This window comes from Bombina bombina, unplaced genomic scaffold (genome assembly GCF_027579735.1).
Source record: "Bombina bombina isolate aBomBom1 unplaced genomic scaffold, aBomBom1.pri scaffold_471, whole genome shotgun sequence".
Taxonomy (NCBI): domain Eukaryota; kingdom Metazoa; phylum Chordata; class Amphibia; order Anura; family Bombinatoridae; genus Bombina; species Bombina bombina.
In genome coordinates this window covers 225,158-250,284 of record NW_026512232.1, presented here as the reverse complement: position 1 = coordinate 250,284, position 25,127 = coordinate 225,158, and the positions used below count along the sequence as shown (strand labels likewise).

General features: G+C 37.7%; 1 long non-coding RNA gene across 1 annotated transcript in view; it reads left to right on the top strand.

The window, feature by feature from the left end:
- LOC128644183 (uncharacterized) overlaps positions 1–23,397 on the top strand; it is a 48,908-nt gene extending 25,511 nt beyond the window's left edge. The window contains exon 2 of the long non-coding RNA XR_008399946.1: positions 23,004–23,397. This is a non-coding gene — a long non-coding RNA (uncharacterized LOC128644183). The remainder of the gene's footprint in view (positions 1–23,003) is intronic.
- The last annotated feature ends 1,730 nt before the right edge of the window (positions 23,398–25,127 follow it).

The following is a 25,127-nucleotide window of genomic DNA, read 5'->3' as shown; positions in this document are numbered from 1 at the left end:
ATTTCAGCATTTGAAATAGCCGATTTAGCTTGTGGTTTCCAAACCTATACTGAAAGTTTTGATACTGGCGTATACGCTATTGACAAGCCTAAGTAAACACAGCCAGCAGAAGAGATTACACTCCCAGTGGGATGGAGGATAGTTAAGTAATAAAATGATAATTTGCCATTGTTCTCTCTATGTATTGAGCTTTAGTGTTCCAGACAAATATAAGATAAGGAAGCAAGTCTGTGTACATAAAAGTGATAACATAATGAGATCTGATATTACCTGAAGCTCAACCCATTGTAATAGGCTGTGGTTTCAAAGCACAAAACCAGCTACTTTATATACACAAATAAACCTGTAAATGCAATTTCTCAAATATTTTATACTCTGCAGTTGGTATAACAGGTCATTGAAAATACATTAATGGAAAAACAATTTTACAGTGTACTGTCCCTTTAATAAAATCAGATGTCAAATAAAAAAATAGTATGTTTCATTCATGAAAAACTTACTTTTGCATTCTAACTTAGGTATTTTCTTTTCTAACCGCTACTGTTATAATGATCGCTCCTGCAGCCCTGACACTTATAGCTTTTTTTTTTAGTGCGTGTTTTCCGAAGGCCAATTAAATTTCTGGCATTTTGGCATGTATCTTGAAGAAGAAAAAAACAATCTTCTGTGCAAGCGTTCATAACGTCATACTGAACATAAGCATAAAGGCTGTGACACACTGCAAGCGGAGCGGTGCACAGCGTGTACATGCGACTGTGTGCGCTCAGTGTGTCCTGCCTTTTCATCTGTGAGCACTCTGCTGTGTCAGGTTGCGTAGCTGAGCACTCAAGGCTGTGACACACTGCAAGCAGAGCGACACGAGGTGAAGCAGCTGCTTCGCTCCGTGTCGCATCGCTTCTAAAGATAAAATATTTCATCTCTAAGTGCTCAGCTACGCAACCTGACGCAGCAGAGTGCTCAGAGATGAAAAGGCAGGACACACCGAGTGCGCACAGTCGCATCTACACGCTGCGCGTCGCTCCGCTTGCAGTGTGTCACAGCCTTCAGAGATGAAATATTTGAACTTCAGAAGCGATGCGCCGCTTCGCTTGCAGTGTGTCACAGCCTTTAGAGCGCATTCTCATTATTGAATACACTGATGCCCACAGTGCTTGCGAATATATAGAATAAGGAAGTTGAATGGGGGTAGAGCGTGTCAATGATGGTGTATATAATACATTTATATATAATGACCGATTATATTTAAAAAAATATATAGCGACTGAAGCTTGCATAGTATGTAAATTAATTGGTCAGTATTTGGATTGGATACATTTACCATCACTTTAATTATGGCTCAATGGGAACGAGCTCTAAGTGCCGTACTCACTCATTTACTGCTTGGGTGGACTGAGAGAGCAGCAAGCATGAACCCAGCCAAGTAGTGTCTTCTCCTTCCCTGGTCAAGTTCCCTTTAAAGGGACATTGTACACTAGATTTTTCTTTGCAAAAATGTTTTGTAGATGATCCATTTATATAGCCCATCTGGGAGTGTTTTTGTAAAAATGTATAGTTTTGCTTATTTTTAAATAACATTGTGCTGATTTTCAGACTCCTAACCAAGCCCCAAAGTTTTAGCTGTGTACTGATGTATACAGACTTCAGATTGCTTCTGTTTGTATAATGGGTCTTTTCATATGCAGGGGAGGTTCTGCTCTCAGCCGCTTTCAGTGGGTGTCCCAGGCTAATCTCATCAACAGTGCTAAATTGGGAGCTTCTAAGTACGTTTTTAAAAAGTTTTATGTTGGATTTTTAGAGAATTGTCTGTGCATATTATTCTTTATAGTGGTGTCTATTACATGCAGTTTAATGAAAATTGGTGTATACTGTCCCTTTAAGAGTGTGTTACGCTACACTGAGCATGTACAATATGTTTTAGGGCAAAACAGAGAGCACACAGAGAAGCGCTATTGGCCAGAGAGGCTGGCAATAATTGTAAAATAACATGATGCCTCAGGGAACCTTGGGTAAAAAAAGAGCACACCATTTTCTGTGCCCAGCAATGCATCCTCTTCCCCTAAGGAGGTCTCTACTTCTGCCTTTGTGAACAGCAAGGCTTGAATACAAAAGTCTATCAAACTGACAAACTATACAAAATAAGTAGCTCTCACTAGGCAGCCCTGATTTAGATCCGTAACAAGAGCTCAACTTCCTTTGTTATATCCCTTTCAGTTACCGATTTCATTCTGCTCATTATATGGCTGGTATTTTTATTCAACAAAGGTGACATTCCTAGAACAAACAACACAAACGAAGTGCGATAAAGGACATGAGTGTGACAATTTGTATTTTGATAGATGGGCACTTGTTGATGTAAATGCAATGAAAACACAGCACGCTGCTTTTGTTTTGTTGCAGTCAATTAGCATGATAAATCCAGTGCTTTCAAAGGCAAGTCCAACAGGAACACATTCTTAAAGGGGCATTCTTGTTTAAAAATAAAACTTTTTCTGTTAAGGAATTTTGCATTAAAAGTGACATAAAACACAAAATAAATACTAGGTATAATGAAGTATTTAAAGTAAAAGATTTTTTTTTTTTAAATGACAGGGGTTTAACTATTAAACATATAAATGGAAAGTTGCCTTAAAGGGACACTGTACCCAAATTTTTTTCTTTTGTGATTCAGATAGAGCATGCAATTTTAAGCAACTTTCTAATGTACTCCTATTATCACATTTTCTTCATTCTCTTGGTATGTTTATTTGAAAAGCAAGAATTTAAGTTTAGATGCCGGCACATTTTTGGTGAACAACCTGGGTTGTCCTTGCTGATTGGGCAGCACCAATAAACAAATGCTGTCCATGGTTCTGAACCACAAATTTGCTGGCTCCTTAGCTTAGATGCCTTCTTTTTCAAATAAAGATATCAAGAGAATGAAGAAAAATTGATAACAGAAGTAAATTAGAAAGTTGCTTAAAATTGCATGCTCTATCTGAATCACAAAACATTTTGGGTACAGTGTCCCTTTAAAGTCATGGTTGTCACCATGTTCTAACCTTGCTTTTCCTAACCTTCTAGGATGAGGACAACTGAAATTGGAAACAGATATGAATGAGTAAGCAAACAGTATGGAATATAGCAGGGACAGCTTATGGATTTTGAAGTCTGCACTTTAAATTCCCATGAGAAATGGAAAGGCCACAATCTTCAGTTATAGTACTATAAAAAGAAATAATGAAAGTATATCATAGAGATGGTTTACGACAATAATTAACCCCTTAATGACAGACACTGTACATGGTACAGCATCTGTGACTGAGCCCTTTAAGACACAAGCTATAACCTGTACGGCGACCATATACTGGACTACAAGTGAGGCATTGCAGAAATAGCACTAAGGAGTCCCCCCCGGATAGAGATCACAGGGGCAGGTAACCCTGAGATCACATGCCTGTCAGCGGGACCGTTTGCTACCTTTTCATGAGATAAACGCTGCGATCATTGAGTATTTCATGCTGTTGCTGGATGCCTGCATGTGAAACTATCCAGAAACAGTGCATTCAAATATGACTGGCTAACAAAATACAGATACAAATGCAGACAATTATTTAGTTGTTATTGCAAATGTCTGTAGGTAATGGGTAAGAACAAATACTCCCATTAAGGTGTGGACTGCTGCCTTCCCACAGTCTCTCCCAAAGGAACTGTTAGTATGATGAAGTTTCAAATATAGGGGGGCATCTTTCTGTTAATGCGAGTGATTTTGCACATCTGCCAAACTCTTCAGAGTAAAAATTTCATGGCTCCACTAGGAATAAAAAACTCCAATATTGTGTATGTACAAAGCCAGAGTATATAAGTGCAATATACTCACTGATTGGAATTCAAATGTCGGCGGTGTCACAGAAACAGCTATAATTCTTCTGATAAAAGAAAGAGCTTTTATTGTGTACAGCTCTATTTCTTTTATCAAAATAATTCTATTTGTTTCTGTGACACCGCCGACATTTGAATTCCAATCAGTGAGTATATTGCACTTATATACTCTGGCTTGGTACATACACAATATCGGAGTTTTTTATTCCCAGTGGAGCCGAGAAATTTTTACTCTGAAGAGTTTGGCGGATGTGCGAATTCACTCGCATTAACAGAGAGATACCCCCACAATATGACTAGCTGTCAGAGTGATTGTTTGCACAGTGACAGTCACACTAATACCATACTTAAAGCTTAAATACTGGCATGTTGCAATTCATGCTGATATAAGGCTCACTAGGCTATTACTGGATGCCTCAGGAGTGAGGCAGTCCAGTAATGCCCCAAAAATGTTCCCCACGGTCATGTGATCACTGTGACAGTCAGTGATAACTCTCTAAAGGGACAATCCATTGTTTGTTAACTTTGTCTTAACCCTACCCATTCTCTTCCTGTGAGTACGTATGTGAATAAAAGTGTACAAATGTTAATAAAGTATATATATATATATATATATATATATATATATATATATATATATATATATATAAAGAGAGATAGAATATACCACCACTAGGTGGAGGTATAAGCTCTGGACCTAATGAAGCGCACAGATGAGAGTGAGTAAGCTGAACCGATGAAAATTAGTATATGTAAGATAAATACTATATAAGCTGATTATAATAATAACACTTATATATAAAAATATTAAATATTAATAGAGAGTACCAAATAATAAATAATGAATAATGAATAATAGAAAGTAATAATAAAAAGTGATCCTCTAAATAAAAGCTGCTAAAAAACACTGTCCCCCAAAAAGGTGAAATATCTTTTCCAAATATTTCAATAACAAGAGATAAAGGAAGAAAATGGGAGAAGTATTTAAAGCGCTAATACACAGAGGGCCAATTAAAAACACACAATAATATAAACATGTGATTTCGTATCAAATACAAAAGGTTCAATAATAATCGTTATACTGTTGCTACATTGATAAGATTGCACACATAAAATTCAAAAAATATAAAAGAAACTCACTGTAGGAAAGAAAAGCTCTTCAGAAAGCTACTAATGAAGAGTTCGCATAAAAATATATATAAGAGTATATATAAGTGGACTTGTATCAAATATTAATCAAACAAAAAAATATATACAAACTAAATACACTCTTTACAATAAAAATACAAGTTGAGTAAAAGCACAGGTTCAAATTCGATAAAGAGAACAGAACAGTAGTCTTTTATAAGAGGCAAATCTCCACATAGAAGAATATCCCAATGCGTGTCAGAAAGTTGTGATGAAATGTTATCCTTTTCAGTGCCCCTCAACCTGTAAAAGTGACTTCAAATGACCCCCTTAGGGTGTATACTCACAGGACAAACCCTCAATCGATATGAGGTAAGGTTCAGGTGTTTAACCACGATATAGCCCTCAATCTGTGTCCGGTCAGCGTTACTTGTCTCACATCGATGTTCAGAATGGCTCATACAGGGCCGGTGATATGTGGAAAACAGAAGTAATGCGACAACTAGTGCAATATTGTTTAACACCAGTTTATTACGATATAAAACATGTGGCAAACGTTTGTACTCACATTTAAAAACCTCAATGATATGAGGTAACTTGAAGCAGATGAAGATAAAACAATACACAAGTGTAAAACTATCTTTGCGGTGGTCTGCGGTGTGCCGGTCTCCAAATGATTCTCTCTGCAGCCTTACGCGTTTCGAAGGTATTTATAGAACATCCGTTCTCCCTTCTTCATCAGAGGCTAGAGAATTCAAATGAGCAAGGCACCTTATCGTTAATATTTAAACTATGTCGGGACGGATCGTCGTCCCGCCCCCTAACCAGCTGTTACTCTCATTGGTTAATACTAGAGGTGTGTATACGGACCGGAAACTGGAACAACATCCTCTAATAGGGTATCGTCTACAAACAACGTGTATGTAGGGTTGCTAATAGCCCTCCATGTTTACACGGACTATGACGGCTGAAAAGACTGCTTACCATAAAGAAATATATGTGCAGCGTGTCTAGGCGATAACAATACTCGCCATAGACTAAACCAATTCATAGTTATAATTACTTAGCTAGCTTACCCTATGACTAGATCCCTTTTTCTATCATATTAGCCCATTAAAACTATTTTGAATTAAAACACCTTATATTATCTCCTAAAATACTAGGAGTATATAAAGGATACTAAAAATGCACTTGAAATGACTAATACATTTAAAATGATTTATATATGCACATTCTGCGTGATAACCCAGAATGGGTACATGTCTCAATACTGTCATGCCTATTTTGATTATAAATGTAAACAAAAAAAAAAAATATATATATATATGTCTATTCTAAACATGAAACTGGCACTCGCGCAGACCACCTCTAATAAGTAATAGTGTATAAAAACTATTGTAACTTTACATTAATAAAGTTAAAAATAGGAATAAGAATAAAAATAAATAATAAAAAATTAAAAGTGCACCTATATACACACATACACTCTACATATATACACTTGACTATACATACTCTCACTTACATACTCTCACTACTGTCCACATATGCACATATCCCCTTCCATACAAAGAACAGACAATGATTGTGAAACGACTGTCCCCTCATATATATAATGTCCTCTAACTATTATTAAAAAATTACCCTGATGTTAGATTAAAGTAAAAAAGCAACTAAGTCGATATCTTTATTGAGTCCAAATGGTACTAAAGTACCCATTTTATGAATCCAGAAAGTCTCCCTTTTCCGGAGATCTAGGGTTCTACTCCCTCCCCTTTTATTTTGTTTCACTATTTCTAAGATACAACCCTTCAGTCCCTTTGGGTCTTTATTATGAAAATGGGAAAAATGTACCGGAACGTTATGTGTGGTTAGTCCTTCTTTTATATTATTAATATGCTCCAGAAGTCTAACTTTAAAGGGGCGGGTCGTGCGCCCAATGTATTGTAGCCCACAATCACACTGCAAAAGGTAAACCGCATATGTTGATTTACAGTTGCATAGGGTGTCAATCACGCACACTGATTCGTTACTGGTTGATTTAACCTGTTTAGTGGGTTTCCTCTCATAATGGTGCTCACACGCCACACAATTTGCTCTATTGCACTTTAAGTATCCGATAGATTGTGAGTTTAACCAGTTTCCCTCTTTCTTATTTTTGCTTAGTTCGCTGGGTGCCAAGATATTCTTAAAATTCTTGTTTTTCCTAAAAATTACCTTAGGACCTGATTCAACCACATTTTTTAGCAGTTCATCTTTTTCTAGTATATGCCAGTGTTTCTTTATCACTGACTTTATCATTTTTGCACCTTCATTGTAATTTGTCACAAACATGACATCCTGTTCCCTTTTGCTATTTTTCTTTTTAAGAGCTTTTCCCTGAAGCAATACTTCCCTCGGTGTATCAAGTTTAGAATAGACATATATATATATATTTTTTGTTTGTTTACATTTATAATCAAAATAGGCATGATAGTATTGAGACATGTACCCATTCTGGGTTATCACGCAGAATGTGCATATATAAATCATTCTAAATGTATTAGTCATTTCAAGTGCATTTTTAGTATCCTTTATATACTCCTAGTATTTTAGGAGATAATATAAGGTGTTTTAATTCAAAATAGTTTTAATGGGTTAATATGATAGAAAAAGGGATCTAGTCATAGGGTAAGCTAGCTAAGTAATTATATCTATGAATTGGTTTAGTCTATGGCGAGTATTGTTATCGCCTAGACACGCTGCACATATATTTCTTTATGTTAAGCAGTCTTTTCAGCCGTCATAGTCCGTGTAAACATGGAGGGCTATTAGCAACCCTACATACACGTTGTTTGTAGACGATACCCTATTAGAGGATGTTGTTCCAGTTTCCGGTCCGTATACACACCTCTAGTATTAACCAATGAGAGTAACAGCTGGTTAGGGGGCGGGACGACGATCCGTCCCGACATAGTTTAAATATTAGCGATAAGGTGCCTTGCTCATTTGAATTCTCTAGCCTCTGATGAAGAAGGGAGAACGGATGTTCTATAAATACCTTCGAAACGCGTAAGGCTGCAGAGAGAATCATTTGGAGACCGGCACACCGCAGACCACCGCAAAGATAGTTTTACACTTGTGTATTGTTTTATCTTCATCTGCTTCAAGTTACCTCATATCATTGAGGTTTTTAAATGTGAGTACAAACGTTTGCCACATGTTTTATATCGTAATAAACTGGTGTTAAACAATATTGCACTAGTTGTCGCATTACTTCTGTTTTCCACATATCACCGGCCCTGTATGAGCCATTCTGAACATCGATGTGAGACAAGTAACGCTGACCGGACACAGATTGAGGGCTATATCGTGGTTAAACACCTGAACCTTACCTCATATCGATTGAGGGTTTGTCCTGTGAGTATACACCCTAAGGGGGTCATTTGAAGTCACTTTTACCGGTTGAGGGGCACTGAAAAGGATAACATTTCATCACAACTTTCTGACACGCATTGGGATATTCTTCTATGTGGAGATTTGCCTCTTATAAAAGACTACTGTTCTGTTCTCTTTATCGAATTTGAACCTGTGCTTTTACTCAACTTGTATTTTTATTGTAAAGAGTGTATTTAGTTTGTATATATTTTTTTGTTTGATTAATATTTGATACAAGTCCACTTATATATACTCTTATATATATTTTTATGCGAACTCTTCATTAGTAGCTTTCTGAAGAGCTTTTCTTTCCTACAGTGAGTTTCTTTTATATTTTTTAAATTTTATGTGTGCAATTTTATCAATGTAGCAACAGTATAACGATTATTATTGAACCTTTTGTATTTGATACGAAATCACATGTTTATATTATTGTGTGTTTTTGGCCCTCTGTGTATTAGCGCTTTAAATACTTCTCCCATTTTCTTCCTTTATCTCTTGTTTTATATATATATATATATATATATATATATATATACATACATGTACTGTATCATTTTATAATTATATTTTTATAAGTATTTTTTTCAGTTTTTTAATTTTAATCCCTAAATTTTATTTTCTGGTGATAAAAGGGTTAAATTGTCAAAATACTTTAGATAAATGCACTTGGGGTTTCTAGTGTTTCCAAATATATACTTTGGGTAGCAGTTTTGAATTGGTTGCCTGCTAATAAGCTTAAAGTAAATTTTACAATTAAATTGTTAATTCCATCTTAGTATTAGTTGGTGTATATTAGCTATAAATTAGTTGGAAACCTAGACATATGGGGTATTCCTAAAATCAGAATAAAAAATGAATCTAGTTGGAGGTATTTTTCATTAGCTACACTAGATTTGTAGAAAAAGTTCTAAAAAATGCAAAAAAGCACAATTTTATAATATTAAATTGCTATTTGCTGCTATGTTATGTACCCATAGAGGGTATCACAGGAACGCCCTGTTTGTCTGTTAAAATTTTTTATATATAATATGTATGGGTGCACTTAGCAACAGAGGGGATCATTATGGTGAAACCAACACTGAGCAAAAATGACAAAATTGCTTGTGTCTTTCAAAAATGGAAACTGGGAGAAACCTTGAGCCGACAAATCTGTTTAAAATTCAGAAGCCAGTAAGAATATTTAGGAGACAGATAGTTTTATTTGTATATAGATATATGGATAATAACCCAAAAAGATGGAGAACAACCCTAAAAGTAATGTCCCTTTAAACAAATTCATATTAATTCTCTCTCTCGTGGTTCAAAGTTATAAAGTTTATTTATCTGCCCAAAATGCCTATGGAGCCCTAGGTGTCAGATTTTTCTCTAGGAATATGAAGTGAAGGGAGTGAGAAAATTTGGAATTGTAGTCACTCAGTCAAGGAGAACAATGAAAACAAAATTATATGTATATATATGTATATATATATATATATATATATATATATATATATATATATATATATATATATACATACATACATACTAGTCCTAAAGCCCGTGTACACAAGCCATTTTTTGCAGTACAGCCGTCCCACCCCTTGCTCTCTCCCCCCCCTCTCTTTTGCTCTCCCCCCCTTTCTTGTGCTCTCTCTCTCCCCTCTCACTTTTGCTCTCTCTCTCTCTCCCCCTCTCTTTTGCACTCTCTCTCTCCCCCCTCTCTTTTGCTCTCTCCCCCTCTCTTTTGCTCTCTCCCCCTCTCTTTTGCTCTCTCTCCCCCCTCTCTTTTGCTCTCTCTACCTCCCTCTCTTTTTCTCTTCCCCCCTCTCTTTTGCTCTTTCTCCCCCCTCTCTTTTGCTCTCTCTCCCCCCTCTCTTTTGCTCTCTCTCCGCCTCTCTTTTGTTCTCTCTCCCCCTCTCTTTTGCTCTCTCTTCCCCTCTCTTTTGCTATCTCTCCGACTCTCTTTCCCCTGTCTTTTTCTCTCTATCCCCTCTCTTTTGCTCTCTCTCCCCCTCACTTTCCCATCTCTTTTGCTCTCTCTTCCCCCTCTCTTTTGCTCTCCTCCCCCTCTCTTTTGCTCGCTCTCTCCCCTCTCTCTTTTGCTCTCTCTTCCCTCTCTTTTGCTCTCTCTCCCCTCTCTCTTTTGCTCTCTCTCCCCCTCTCTTTTGCTCTCTCTCCCACTCTCTTTCCGCTGTCTTTTTCTCTCTATCCCCCTCTCTTTTGCTCTCTCTCCCCCCTCAGTTTCCCATCTCTTTTGCTCTCTCTTCCCCCTCTCTTTTGCTCTTCTCCCCCCTCTCTTTTGCTCGCTCTCTCCCCTCTCTCTTTTGCTCTCTCTTCCCTCTCTTTTGCTCTCTCTCCCCTCTCTCTTTTGTTCTCTCTCCCCCTCTCTTTTGCTCTCTCTCCCCCTCTCTTTTGCTCTCTCTCCCACTCTCTTTCCCCTGTCTTTTTCTCTCTATCCCCCTCTCTTTTTCTCTCTCTCCCCCCTCACTTTCCCATCTCTTTTGCTCTCCTCCCCCCTCTCTTTTGCTCGCTCTCTCCCCTCTCTCTTTTGCTCTCTCTTCCCTCTCTTTTGCTCTCTCTCTCCTCTCTCTTTTGCTCTCTCTCCCCCTCTCTTTTGCTCTCCTCCCCCTCTCTTTTGCTCGCTCTCTCCCCTCTCTCTTTTGCTCTCTTCCCTCTCTTTTGCTCTCTCTTCCCTCTCTTTTGCTCTCTCTCCCCTCTCTCTTTTGCTCTCTCTCCCCCTCTCTTTTGCTCTCTCTCCCACTCTCTTTCCCCTGTCTTTTTCTCTCTATCCCCCTCTCTTTTGCTCTCTCTCCCCCCTCACTTTCCCATCTCTTTTGCTCTCTCTTCCCCCTCTCTTTTGCTCTTCTCCCCCCTCTCTTTTGCTCGCTCTCTCCCCTCTCTCTTTTGCTCTCTCTTCCCTCTCTTTTGCTCTCTCTCCCCTCTCTCTTTTGTTCTCTCTCCCCCTCTCTTTTGCTCTCTCTCCCCCTCTCTTTTGCTCTCTCTCCCACTCTCTTTCCCCTGTCTTTTTCTCTCTATCCCCCTCTCTTTTGCTCTCTCTCCCCCCTCACTTTCCCATCTCTTTTGCTCTCTCTCCCACCTCTCTTTTGCTCTCCTCCCCCCTCTCTTTTGCTCGCTCTCTCCCCTCTCTCTTTTGCTCTCTCTTCCCTCTCTTTTGCTCTCTCTCTCCTCTCTCTTTTGCTCTCTCTCCCCTCTCTTTTGCTCTCTCTCCCCCTCTCTTTTGCTTTCTCTCTTTCCCCTCTTTTGTGCTCTCTTTAACGGCCATGCCCACTCTCACCCGACCATGCCCCCATTATGGCGCTCCAGCCCGGACACGCCCCCTGCCACGGCCGCTTCCTCCCACCCTCTCTTACGGCCAGGTATGTTTGTTAACAATGTTGGATCACAGCAATTTTGTGCCGCACGGCCCGCTTCGCACACAGTCTGTCTCTAACCAATGTGTGGATCACAGCTGCTTTGCCTCGCCTCGCGCACGCCTCTGTCACTGCTCTATCACTGAAGGCCAGGTATGTTTGTCTCTACTGCGCATGACAGCTTCGGACAAACATACCTGGCCTTTTATATAATAGGATATTATAATTTTAGTAAATAATTTTGTAGTAGGAAAATAGCTTCATCTTGCATTACAGAATATTATTGGTAACATGTTTTTTTATTATTATCCGTAAAATTATAACTTGGAATTTATAATAAACAAATTAGTAAAAGTTGGGGGAGTTTAAGGTGTGTTAAAGGGACAGTAAACACTTTGAGTTTTTTACCTAACATCCTTAAAGGGACACAAAACACAAACATTTTTCTTCATGATTGTGAGCATACAATTTAAAACAACTTTAAAGGGACAGGAAAGCCTAAATTTTATTTCGTAATTTGGATAGAACATACAATTTCAAACAATTTTCCAATTTACTTCTGATATCAAATTTGCTTCATTCTTTTGTTATCGATTGTTGAAGGAACAGCATTGCACTACTGGCAGCTAGCTGAACACATTTAGTTAGCCAATTACAAGAGACAGATGTATACATGCACCAATCAGCATCTAGCTTCCACTAGTGTAGGATATGTGCATATTCTTTTCAACAAGTGATACCAAGAGAACAAAGCACATTTGAAAATAGAAGTGAATTTAAATGTGTCTTAAAATTACATGCTCTATCTCAGTATTTCTAAACTATTGTCCTCACGTACCCCCAACAGTCCATATTTTCATTATAGCTGAACTACAGCACAGGTGAAATAATCAGCTGATCAGTAACCATGGTAACTAACCTGCTCTCATCAAATCAGCTGAGTATTTCACCTGTGCTTTAGTTCAGCTATAATGAAAACCTGGACTGTTGGGGGTACTTCAGGACAGCGGTTGAGAAACACTGCTCTATCTGAATCATGCAAGTTTAATTTTGACTTTCCTATCCCTTTAAATTCACTTCTATTATCTAATTTGAATAGATCTCTTGGTAACTTTTGCTGAAAATCATACCTAGGTAGGTAGACTGATGATCAGCAATGCACTACTGTTAGTTAGCTGCTGATTGGTGGCTGCACACATATGCTCCATGTCTTTGGCTCACTTGATGTGCTCAGATAGCTACCAGTAGTGCATTACTGCTCCGTCAACAAAGGATACCAAGAGAATGAAGCAAATGTGTTTGGGAAGTTATTTAAAATCGAATGCTCTATTTGAATCATTAAAAAGAAAAGAAAATTAGGTTTAATGTCCCTTTAATTATGCATTATGCATAGTAAAACAATTAGTAAAACAAAATACTTTAATTATTTATTTTGCCATCTTTTCCTGTAATTTAAGGCTGAAAAATGTGTATTTTCAGGTCCTGAAAACTGAAATAACACATGCAGGCTTCACAAGCCTAACTATGTCACCTCTATCCATAATTTTATTATCCATAATCTTATTATTGCTGCTGAAGCCACACAATAGATATTTTATTAACACAATTACAGTAGCAAACCATGTCATCTTCAGTCTCAAGTCCAGCTCCTCCATATAAGGAAATGTGTGAGTAAAGTTTGACCACTAAGAATCAACTGCAGCAAACAGTGTGTTAATGTGTTCTAATAACGTTCAGACTCTGCTGATATGTTAATCTAATGGAAGATTGCAGAAGAAAATGTTGCAATTACAATCACCGAGATTACGAGTTTTGCAGTAACAGGGGTGCGTTGCTAACAAAACTTTTTTTTTAACGCTACCTTAAGACAATGCTGGTATTAAAGGTTTTTTTTAAACCTGGCATTAAACACAAAAAGGTGAACGTAGAGCAAAATTTAGCTCCACATCTCACCTCAATACCAGCATTGCTTACGGTAGCGGTAAGCTGGCTAAACGTGCTCGTGCACAATTTCCCCATAGGAAACAATGGGGCTGAGCCGGCTGAAAAAAAACAGCGTCCAGCTTCTAACGCAGCCCCATTTTTTCTATGGGAAAATAAAAAATGTCTACACCTAACACCCTAACATGAACCCGAGTCTAAACACCCCTAATCTTACACTTATTAACCCCTAATCTGCCGCCTGCGCTATACTATTAACCCCAAATCTGCCGCTCCGGACACCGCCGCCACCTACATTATACTTATAAACCCCTAATCTGCTGCCCCCAACATCGCCGACACCTACATTATAGTTATTAACCCCTAATCTGCCCCCCCAACGTCGTCGCAACTATATTAAATTAATTAACCCCTAATCTGCCGCCGCCAACGTCGCCGCCACTACAATAAAGTTATTAACCCCTAAACCTAAGTCTAACCCTAACCCCCCTCTAACTTAAATATAATTTAAATACATATAAATACATTTACTACAATTAAATAAATTATTCCTATTTAAAACTAAATACTTACCTATAAAATAAACCCTAAGATAGCTACAATATAACTAATAGTTACATTGTAGCTAGCTTAGGATTTATATTTATTTTAAAGGCAAGTTTGTATTTATTTTAACTAGGTAGAATAGTTATTAAATAGTTATTAACTATTTAATAACTACCTACCTAGTTAAAATAAGTAAAAAATTACCTGTAAAATAAATCCTAACCTAAGTTACAATTACACCTAACACTACACTATCATTAAACTAATTACCTAAACTACCTACAATTAATTACAATTAAATTAAATAAACTAAATTACGAAAAAAACACTAAATTACAGAAAATAAAAAAAGAATTACAAGAATTTTAAACTAATTACACCTAATCTAATCCCCCTAATAAAATAAAAAAGCCCCCCAAAGTAATACAATTTCCCTACCCTATACTAAATTACAAATAGCCCTTAAAAGGGCCTTTTGTGGCGCATTGCCCCAAAGTAATCAGCTCTTTTACCTGTAAAAAAAAAATAACAATACCCCCCCAACATTACAACCCACCACCCACACACCCCTACTCTAAAACCCACCCAATCCCCCCTTAAAAAATCTAACACTAACCCCCTGAAGATCACCCTACCTTGAGCCGTCTTCACCCAGCCGTGCACAAGTGGTCCTCCATACGGCAGAAGTCTTCAACCGATCGGGGCAGAAGAGGTCCTCCAGATGGCAGAAGGCTTCATCCAGGCGGCATCTTCTATCTTCATCCTTCCGGAGCTGAGCGGGTCCATCTTCAATCCAGCCGACGCAGAGCATCCTCTTCAAACGAAGTCCTAAAGAAGAATGAAGGTTCCTTTAAATGACGTCATCCAAGATGGCGTCCCTTGAATTCCGATTGGCTGATAGAATCCTATCAGCCAATCTGAATTAAGGTAGGAAAAATCCTATTGGCTGATGCAATCAGCCAATGGAATTGAGCTTGCATTCTATTGGCTGATTGGAACAGCCAATAGAATGCGAGGTCAATCCTGATTATATCAGCCAATAGGATTTTTCCTACCTTAATTCCGATTGGCTGATAGGATTTTATTAGCCAATTGGAATTCAAGGGACACCATCTTGGATGACGTTATTTAAAGGAGCCTTCATACTTCGTTAGGACTTCGTTTGAAGAGGATGCTCCACGTCGGCTGGATTGAAGATGGACCCGCTCCGGTCCGGAAGGATGAAGATAGAAGATGCTGCCTGGATGAATCCTTCTGCCGTCTGGAGGACCTCTTCTGCCCGGAACGGATGAAGACTCTGGAGGTCCACTTGTGCCCGGCTGGGTGAAGACGGCTCAAGGTAGGGAGATCTTCAGGGGGGTAGTGTTAGGTTTTTTTAAGGGGGGATTGGGTGGGTTTTAGAGTAGGGTTGGGTGTGTGGGTGGTGTGTTTTAATGTTGGGGGGTATTGTATTTTTTTTTACAGGTAAAAGAGCTGATTACTTTGGGGCAATGCCCTGCAAAAGGCCCTTTTAAGGGCTATTTGTAAGTTAGTATAGGGTAGAAAAATTTTATTATTTTGGGGGGCTTTTTTATTTCATTAGGGGGATTAGATTAGGCGTAATTAGTTTAAAATTCTTGTAATTCTTTTTTTTATTTTCTGTAATTTAGTGTTGTTTTTTTTTTTTAGTAATTTAGTTTATTTAATTGTAATTAATTGTAGGTGGTTTAGGTAATTAGTTTAATGATATTGTAGTGTTAGGTGTAATTGTAACTTAGGTTAGGATTTATTTTACAGGTATTTTTGTACTTATTTTAGCTAGGTAGTTATTAAATAGTTAATAACTATTTAATAACTATTGTACCTAGTTAAAATAAATACAAAGTTGCCTGTAAAATAAATATAAATCCTAAGCTAGCTACAATGTAACTATTAGTTATATTGTAGCTAGTTTAGGGTTTATTTTACAGGTAAGTATTTCGTTTTAAATAGGATTAATTTATTTAATTATGTTAAATTAATTTCGTTTAATTTAAATTATATTTAAGTTAGGGGGGGTTAGACTTAGGTTTAGGGGTTAATAAATTTATTATAGTAGCGGCGACGTTGGGGTCGGAAGATTAGGGGTTAACAAATATAATGTAGGTGTTGGCGATGTTAGGGGCAGCAGATTAGGGGTTCATAGGTATAATGTAGGTGGCGGCGATGTCCGATCAGCAGATTAGGGGTTAAAAACCTTTATTTTAGTGTTTGTGATGTGGGGGGGGGGCTCGGTTTAGGGGTTAATAGGTAGTTTATGGGTGTACTTTTTAGAACTTTAGATAAGAGTTTTATGTTCCGGCGTTAGCCCATAAAACTCTTAACTACTGACTTTTAAATGCGCTAGAAGTCTTGACAGGAGAGGGTCTACTGCTCACTTCTTCCAAGACTCGTAATACCGGCGTTAGGCAAATCCCATTAAAAAGAAAGTGTACGTAATTGACGTAAGGGGATTTGCGGTAGCCTCAAGTCGCGGAAGAAAAGTGAGCGGTGAGCCTGTACCTGTCAGACTCGTAATAACAGCGTTAGGTAAAAAGCAGCGTTGGGACCTCTCAACGTTGCTTTTTAAGGCTAACACCAAACTCGTAATCTAGGCGAATGTGTTTACTTTTACAAAAACAAATCTAAAAACATATACAGGCACTTAGAGATATGAAACTGCAATTTTTTATTTTATGATTCAGACAGAACATACCATTTTAAAACAGTTTCCAATTTACTTCTATTATCAAATTTGCTTTGTTCCTATGATATTCTGTGTTGAAGAGATACCTAGGTAGGCATCTGGAGAACTACATGACAGGATATAGGGCTGTCATCTAGTGCTCTTGCAAATGAATTACATTCTTGCAAAACTGCTGCTATATAGTGCTCCAGAAATGGGCGGCTCTGAAGCATATGTCCCTGCTTTTTAACAAAAGATACCAAGAGAAAGAAGAAAATTGATAATTATATGCTCTAACATCCCCCTGTGGAGGCTCGCCTCACACTTTGAAAACCACTGGACTTTCTAACAATAAAGACTGGCATCAGCTATCAGAGAATATACAAATAGCGTAATTGTTAAAGGGACAATGTACTATAAAATTTGTTTCCTCTTAATATGTTCCAAATTACTTCTTATACTTACTGCAGAGTATTACATGGAAAAATGTTTCTTCATATATATTCCTGTATTTGAAATAGTTGTTTTTCCTCATTAAAATCATCATCTAGGGAATGCTCATAATAATGGGTTGAACCTCCAAGTTAAAGGACCATTAAACTTGATATTTCAACAACGTATACAATGTTTCAATATTGCAAGTGAAACATTATTGCAATGTACATTCATTATTTTTTTTGCCGCCTTTTGTTGTAAAATACATCTAAATAATGTGTTTGTTTCACTTTATCCCAGGGAGGCATGGGTTAATACTTTTAGGCAGCTTATGTGAGATTTTATTTACTTTTACCTCCCTCCCTAAGCTTCGATGGTGTCACATGCTTTTAAAAGGTGAATTATCAGTTTTGCATCAACAATCATGAAAGGCAAATAATTATTTGCAATAGTAACCAAGTTGAATCAGTGCTAAACCACCTTAAGGATACACAAGAGTGCAGGCTACACCAGTTTGCACATGTGCAAACAGACGGCTAGATTACGAGTTGTGCGTTAAGGTAAAAAAGCAGCGTTAAGAGGTCCTAAAGCTGCTTTTTTACTACTGCTGGTATTACAAGTCTTGCAGGTATAGGTGTACCGCACACTTCTTTGGCCTTACCGCAAAACGACTTACGTAAACTTCGTAAAGTCTTTTTTCTATGGGACTTCCATAGCGCCGGTATTACGAGTTTGTCCTGGGAGGCCGAAAAGTGAGCGGTACACCCTACCCTGTCAAGAGTCCTAACGCATTTAAAAGTCAGTAGTTAAGAGTTTTATGGTACAACGCCGTAACATAAAACTCATAACTAAAGTGCTAAAAAGTACACTAACACCCATAAACTACTTGTTAACCCCTAAACCAAGGCCCTCCCGCATCGCAAACACTAAAATTAAATGTTTAACCCCTAATATGCCGCTCCAGACACCACCGCCACCTACATTATATTTATTAACCCCTAATCTGCCGCCCCCAATGTTGCTGCAACCTACCTACACTTATTAACCCCTAATCTGCCGTCCCCAACGTCGCCGCCACTATAATAAACATATTAACCCCTAAACCGCCACACTCCTACCTCGCAAACATTAGTTAAATATTATTAACCCCTAATCTTCCGTCCCTAACATTGCCGCCACCTACCTACACTTATTAACCCCTAATCTGCTGCCCCCAACGTCGCCGCCACTATACTAAATTTATTAACCCCTAAACCTAAGTCTAACCCTAACCCTAACACCCCCTAACTTAAATATAATTTAAATAAATCTAAATAAATATTACTATCATTAACTAAATTATTCCTATTTAAAACTAAATACTTACATGTAAAATAAACCCTAAGATAGCTACAATATAACTAATAATTACATTGTAGCTAGTTTAGGATTTATTTTTATTTTACAGGCAAGTTTGTATTTATTTTAACTAAGTAGAATAGTTACTAAATAGTTATTAACTATTTACTAACTACCTAGCTATAATAAATCTAAATAAAAATTCCTATTATTAACTAAATAATTCATATTTAAAACTAAATACTTACCTGTAAAATGAACCCTAAGCTAGCTACACTATTACTAATAGTTACATTGTATCTAGCTTAGGGTTTATTTTTATTTTACAGGTAAGTTTGTATTTATTTTAACTAGGTAGAATAGTTACTAAATAGTTATTAACTATTTAATAACTACCTAGCTAAAATAAATACAAAAGGACCTGTAAAATAAAACCTAACCTAAGTTACAATAATACCTAACACTACACTATAATTAAATATATTAACTAAATTAAATACAATTACCTAAATTAAATTAGCTAAAGAACAACAAAACCCCCCACTAAATTACAGAAAATAATAAACAAATTACAGATATTTCAACTAATTACACCTAATCTAATAGCCCTATCAAAATAAAAAAAGCCCCCCCAAAATAATAAAAAAACTAGCCTAAACTAAACTACCAATAGCCCTTAAAAGGGCCTTTTGAGGGGCATTGCCCCAAAGAAATCACCCTTAAAAAAACCTAACACTAATCCCCTGAAGATCGACTTACAGTTCTGAAGACCGGACATCCATCCTCAAGGAAGCGGCAGAAGTCTTCATCCAACTGGGCCGAAGTCCTCAACAAAGCCGGGAGAAGTCTTCATCCATGCCGGGCGAAGTGGTCCTCCAGACGGGCAGAAGTCTTCATCCAGACGGCATCTTCTATCTTCATCCATCCGACGCGGAGCGGGTCCATCTTCAAGACATCCGACGCGGAGCATCCTCTTCATCCTACGACTAAAGACAAATGAAGGTTCCTTTAAGTGACATCATCCAAGATGGCGTCCCTTAGATTCCGATTATTCAAATCAGCCAATAGAATGCGAGCTTAATCCTATTGGCTGATTGGATCAGCCAATAGGATTTTTTCTACCTTAATTCTGATTGGCTGATAGAATTCTATCAGCCAATCGGAATCTAAGGGACGCCATCTTGGATGATGTCACTTAAAGGAACCTTCATTCGTCTTTAGTTGTCGGATGAAGAGGATGCTCCGCGTCAGATGGATGAAGATAGAAGATGCCGTCTGGATGAAGACTTTTTCCCATCTGGAGGACCACTTTGCCCGGCTTGGATGAAGACTTCTCCCGGCTCCATTGAGGACTTCGGACCGGCTTGGATGAAGACTTCTTCCGCTTCCTTGAGGATGGATGTCCGGTCTTCAGAACTGTAAGTCGATCTTCAGGGGGTTAGTGTTAGTTTTTTTTAAGGGTGTATTGGGTGGTTTTTTTTATAGGTTAGGGTTTGGGCCTGCAAAAGAGCTAACTGCCCTTTTAAGGGCAATGCCCATCCAAATGCCCTTTTCAGAGCAATGGGGAGCTTAGGTTTTTTAGATAGTATTTTATTTGGGGGGTTGTTTGTGTAGGTGGTGGGTTTTACTGTTGGGGGGGGTTGTTTGTATTTTTTTTTTACAGGTAAAAGAGCTGATTACTTTGGGGCAATGCCCGCAAAAGGTCCTTTTTAGATTAGGTGTAATTAGTTTAAATATCTGCAATTTGTTTATTATTTTCTGTAATTTAGTGTTTGTTTGTTTTTTGTACTTTAGCTATTTTAATTTAATTTATGTAATTGTATTTAATTTAGTTAATTTATTTAATTATAGTGTAGTGTTAGGTGTTATTGTAACTTAGGTTAGGTTTTATTTTACAGGTACTTTTGTATTTATTTTAGTTTGGTAGTTATTAAATAGTTAATAACTATTTAGTAACTATTCTACCTAGTTAAAATAAATACAAACTTGCCTGTAAAATAAAAATAAACCCTAAGCTAGCTACAATGTAATTAGTTTTAAATATTAATTATTTAGTTATTAATAGTAGGTTTGATCTAGATTTAATTTAATTATATTTAAGTTAGGGGGTGTTAGGGTTAGACTTAGGTTTAGGGGTTAATACATTTAGAATAATGGCGGCGATGTGGGGGCGGCAGATTAGGGGTTAATAAGTGTAGGTAGGTGGCAGCGACATTGAGGGCGGCAGATTAGGGGTTAATAAATATAATGCAGGTGGCGGCGATGTTGGGAGCAGCAGATTAGGAGTTCATAAGTATAATGTAGGTGGGGGCGGTGTCCGGAGCGGCAGATTAGGGGTTAATAAATATAATGCAGGTGTCGGCGATGTCGGGGGCGGCAGATTAGGGGTTAATAAGTATAAGATTAGGGGTGTTTAGACTCGGGGTTCATGTTAGGTGTAGACATAAATTTTATTTCCCCATAGTAATCAATGGGGCTGCGTTAGTGAGTTTTACGCTGCTTTTTTGCAGGTGTTAGACTTTTTCTCAGCCAGCTCTCCCCGTTGATTCCTATGGGGAAATTGTGCACGAGCACGTACAACCAGCTCACCCCTGACTTAAGCAACACTGGTATTGGAGTGCGGTAATGAGCAAAATTTTGCTCAACGCTCACTTCTTGTCTTTTAACGACGGGTTTATAAAAACCCGTAATACCAGCGCTGCAGGTAAGTGAGCGGTAAGAAAAAACTGCTTGTTAGCACCGCATAGCCTCTAACGCAAAACTCGTAATCTAGCCGAGAGTTTGTGCTATATCTGAATATTAGTTTGTGATTGGTTAGCAAGTGTTCTTTTGTTCTGGGGGACAGGGAAATCAGGAAAAAGAATACACTCTAGCACAGGGGTGGGCAAATATTGGCCTTCTAGATGTTGTTATGGACTACATGGATGTTATGAACTACATCTCCCATGATGCTTTGCCAGCATTATTACTGAAAGAGCATTATGGGAGATGTAGTCGATAACATCTGGAGGGCTGATAATTGCCCACCCCTGCTCTAGCAGGTAAAATTGACTATTGGGAACACATAAAAGGGGATACAATGTGCCTTTAAATTGCATTTAATTAATCCGATTCCAGCTGCAATCCAAACAAAACTATTGCCCATGGCTGTCTGCTTATACACAAATTAAATACACAAACACACACAAAATCTTAAATGATAAACATTAAACTATAAGTTGTTATAATTAGATTCATCATATAATAATAAGTAATATAAAGGGAAATATATGGTGAAATAAAGAGATAAGCAGTTTCATTTGCTAAATCCAATTAATAAGACAGTAAGGTATCACTACTTAGTCAGATGGCATTATAAAGGTTATAGAGTGTCACTTCAATAAAGATCTTTAAATGTCAGTGAGTAGCTAATTAAGGCTAGCAAGCGAATAATAATCATTCGAAAAGGAGTTAAAAGGAACATGAAACCCAAACTTTTTCATTTATGATTAAGATAGAACATAGAATTTTAAACATCTTTCCAAAGTACTTCTATTATCAAATATGCCTCATTACATTGGTATCTTTTGTTGAAGGAGCAGAAATGCATTACTGGGAGCTTGCTAACCACATTTAGTGAGCCAATGACATGAAGCATATGTGCAGCCACTAATGAGAAGCTAGCTCCCAGGAGTGCATTGTAGCTCCTGAGCCTAACTACTAATGCTTAGACTGTAGCAAGTTAGATAATGGAAGTAAACGGGAAAGCAGTTTAAAATATCATGCGCTTCCCAAACTTTCCTCCTAGCATCCCCTCCTACCATTGTACCTCACCACCCCACACCTTTCTACTCATCCCACCCCCTCCCCTTTCCTTTTTTTTCCCTTTTTCCCCTCCTCTTCACCTCTCTCCCCTATTTCCTGGGTTCACTCCCTCCTTTTAATCGAATAAGTCCGTCAGTAAAATTACCCATACTATACCTACAGCAGATATAACTACCCAATAAACTTACAATTTATACAATTCCCGAAAAAGAGGCTTTTTATTATTATTACACCATTTGGTCCACTGATTAGCATTATCCATATGATCCGGGTGGAGATTCCTTCACCTGGACCAACCTCAAATTGTTCTTTACCTACTCTTCTCATAATTCTATGCATGCTATTTGTTTATATCAACTGTTATACTATATGTTACAATGGTGTTGTTTTGTGTTATATTATTTCTTGTCTCAATAAAAACTTTGTTTAAAAAAAAAAAAAAATCTCATGCGCTATCTGAATCATAAAAGTTTAATTTTGGCTTTGCTGTCCCTTTAAAGGTTGCATCTCACTGAATAAACCGGGAGGGATTGATATAATTAATAGAGTTCACAACAGACCGAAGAAAGAAGCCAGCAAACAGCAACTACCCAACCTGCAGAAAACAATGCGCTTGATGCTGCACAGCGATCTCTCTTCAGCTCCAATACTGCAAAATCCAAGTTTAATTCAGAGCACAGATGATCTGGATAAAGAGCAGATAACAACAAATTCAGGGCCTTGCCTTTGACTCTTCCTTGCAGAAAGTAAATGCACCAATATTCAGATCAAGCTAAGCTGTAGACCTTCAGAAGTATGATGATAAAGATAGTCAAGGTAGACTGCACACTAACAATATATCGCTAAGATTGTACAGTTCTCACTAGAAGCCAATAAATATGCTTCTATAAAGATGGCTGCTTTTGAAAGTCCCTATCTGCAACTCATTTTATATACCAGTAATAAAACTAGAAAGAGCATGGATTGTTGATTCACGATACAATCCACAAACTTTTATGCTGACGATTTAAGAGGATTTGTAACAGAACCCAACCATACATTACCTGAACTATATGAGACTCAACAAATTTGGAGAATTGTCTTTTTATAAAATTAAAGGGCCATGATACCCAAATGTTGAAACACTTGAAAGTGATACAGCATAGCTGTAAAAAGCAGACTAGAAAATATCACCTGAGTATATCTATGTAAAAAAGAAAGATATTTTACCTCAAAGAAAGATATTTCACCTTTAAGCAGCAATCAGTATGCCTGTCCCGGAACCTGCAAGGGAGCGTGCCTCATGCACACTCATGTTATTTCCCTATTCAGTTTAAGAAAGTTTACTATGAAATCTCATGAGAGTTAAGTGAAATCTCATGAGGTCACAGTAAAAGAGTTCATGACCTCTGCACTGCTGATTCTGATTGGCTGCTGTTAATTGCTTTCTCTTTTTTGTAACTGAAATATAACTTTATACACAGCACTTACTCTGGTGAGCTGAGGAAATTGTGAGGTAAAATATCTTGCTTTTTTATATAGAGATGCTCAGGTGATATTTTCCTGTCAGCTTTTTACCGTTATGCTGCATCACTTTCAAGTGATTTAGCATATAAGTATTATGTCCCTTTAACTTTACTAAAATTGAGGCTCTCTGCAGAAGTAGGTGAGCTTCAAAAGCTTTATCCTTTTAAACGATCTACCACTGGTGTGAAGCATTTGGGGGTGCTTCTATCACATGATACTAGAGTTGTTCATACTGCTAACTTTGATCCTCTTCTGAGAGCATTTAAAGATCTTGTCTCGAAATAGAATTTTGGTGAGGTCTCCCGGTATGGGAAAGCAGGGCCGCCATTAGAAATTTTGGGGCCCCTGACTTTACCATTGATCAGCCCCCCCCCCCCTTTGACATGTGCAGTTTTTGACCAAGTGACTAAAACGTATATGCACTTTATTCTTAAGTGTCTATTTAAACTTGGAAATGTTGTAAAGGTAGTAACATACAAACACACAGACACACTCACACACTGAAACACACACACTCACACATAAAGATTCACATATAGACACTCTAGCAGACACGCAAAGAAACACACTCAGACACAGACACCCAAACATTCAGCACTTGTTTACATTGACCTGACAAGTAATGAGGTAGACTACAGTTTTGTAAAAAAAAAAAAGGAGATTTAGAAAACAAAATATGGAGCTCTGATTGTAAAGCAAGATGCCAACTAAATGATGACAACAGCATGCAGTGGCTGAAAGGAAGGGCCCTGAACGGCCTAAACAATAATTTAAAGGTTAAATGGTGGATTAGGTGACTTCCAGAAAGGTCTCATTAGTCTCAAAGTCTTTAGAAAGATGTGAATAATCAGTAGTAAGGTCAAAATGTCCTAAAAAAATAGACACACACAAACTCAAACTTGCACATACACCCAAGGAAACAACGACAGAGGCAGCCTCAGAAAACACACAAAGACATACACACAGAGAGACACCCACAGAAAACACAGAAAGACATACATACACCCACCCTCACTGAGACATCCACAGAAAACACACAAAGACATACACACAACCTCACAGTGACACCCACAGAAAACACACCCTCACAGAGACATCCACAGAAAACACAGACATAC